This window comes from Trachymyrmex cornetzi, unplaced genomic scaffold, assembly GCF_001594075.2.
Source record: "Trachymyrmex cornetzi isolate Tcor2-1 unplaced genomic scaffold, Tcor1.1 scaffold1969, whole genome shotgun sequence".
NCBI classification, from domain to species: domain Eukaryota; kingdom Metazoa; phylum Arthropoda; class Insecta; order Hymenoptera; family Formicidae; genus Trachymyrmex; species Trachymyrmex cornetzi.
Window position 1 is genome coordinate 77609 of NW_017296601.1, and position 1603 is coordinate 79211.

The following is a 1603-nucleotide window of genomic DNA, read 5'->3' on the forward strand; positions in this document are numbered from 1 at the left end:
CGCCCCGCACCCCCCTCATTGCCCCTGGGTTAAAATCCCCCTATCTACTCTACTAACGTCTCATGAACTCCGTATTGACTGGATTGCAAGGAATTAAATGCCTCATCTACATTTAGATGACATCGAAATCTACTGAGCTGGCCTAAAGGAACATAATAATCGACTGATCACTGTTTTAAAACGATTACGCGAAAGTAACTTAAAGTTGCAGCCAGATAAATGCGAATTCCTTCGAAAGGAAGTAATTTATTTAGGGCACATTATACAGAAAAAGGAATTTCACCAGACCCTTCCAAGTCAGAAACCGTAAAAAATTTTCCGACTCCACAGAAAGTTAAAGACTGTAACCGTACTCGCGAGCAACGGCAAAACTTTGTCGCGTGTACTCTTCGTACGCAAAAGTATCTCCTTTCCCTCGGTAACTGAATTTTGCGTCAGCCAGGCGGTTTTTTCGGCCAAGATTGTAATTTTTATTACTAAGTTGGGCGCCAGGCACGAGAGAGCGTGCCACTCTTTCCGAAAACTCCTTACTTTTGCCCGTAACCAATTCGCGACGGCAGGGGTGGGTCGCAAGAGGTGTGGGAAATTTGTCGGAGGGCGAGAGGGATAGGCCGCATAAATAAACTACGAGAGAGCGTAATAATAAGAACAATTATATTTGAAGAAATGTGATAAAGTAGGACTAATTACATTGGTGACGTAATTACAAGTACTTTCCGGAGCTTCGCTCCTCCGCTTTACTCGATACTCTCGGTACTCGCACAGAGAGCCGTTAACTTACTTCTAGCGCCGGACGCCGGTCATACGCCACAGCGCGAGCCCCGACCTTCCCCGCGGTATCTTCCGACGGTGTCAAACGCCCGCCCCTCGACAACCGGCAAGAACCCGTACCCGCTGTCCTACCAGCCTTCCGGACGTGTAACGCCGGCCCGCGGCCGACGTCACGGCGATGGTGCGACGCGATTATATCGAACGCCTCTATGCGACACGACTCTACTCGACAACGTGAATCCCGGAAACGGACTCTACTCGGTAACACCACAACCGGAAGTTAACTCGGCAACGCGACAATACGCGTTCCGATGCGACAGCACAATGCTTGGCGACACAATTATAGCAAGCGTGCCTACGCGACGCGATACTAAACGATAACGCAACTACAATAAGCGTCTTTACGCGACACAACGAGACTCGACAACGCGACTACTCTACGCGTTTCTACGCGACTCTACTCTACTCGGAAATCAGAAGTGACTCCCTTGTGGCGAGAGGAACGAGTGCGACTCGGCCCTCGATACTCTCCGAAAGACTCTAGTTTACTTCATCTCGGCAATGAATATTCTTCCCCTTACTCTGACACTCGAAACGCGACAGCTAATTACTTCCAAGGCTCGGGAGGATGGCACGTGGCTCGCGGTTCCGCGGTTCTACACGGCGGCCATCACGCCGATCTCTCGTTATGGTGCGAGTTGACATACGTGCGATCCACCCGGCGACGTATCCCGGTCAGGGCCGGCGACTATTGTGTTGAGGGTGTTGAGAACTCAACATCCAGTCGGTTATAGGGTGTTGTTTTCAACACCCTATTAAGGTGACAAAATGT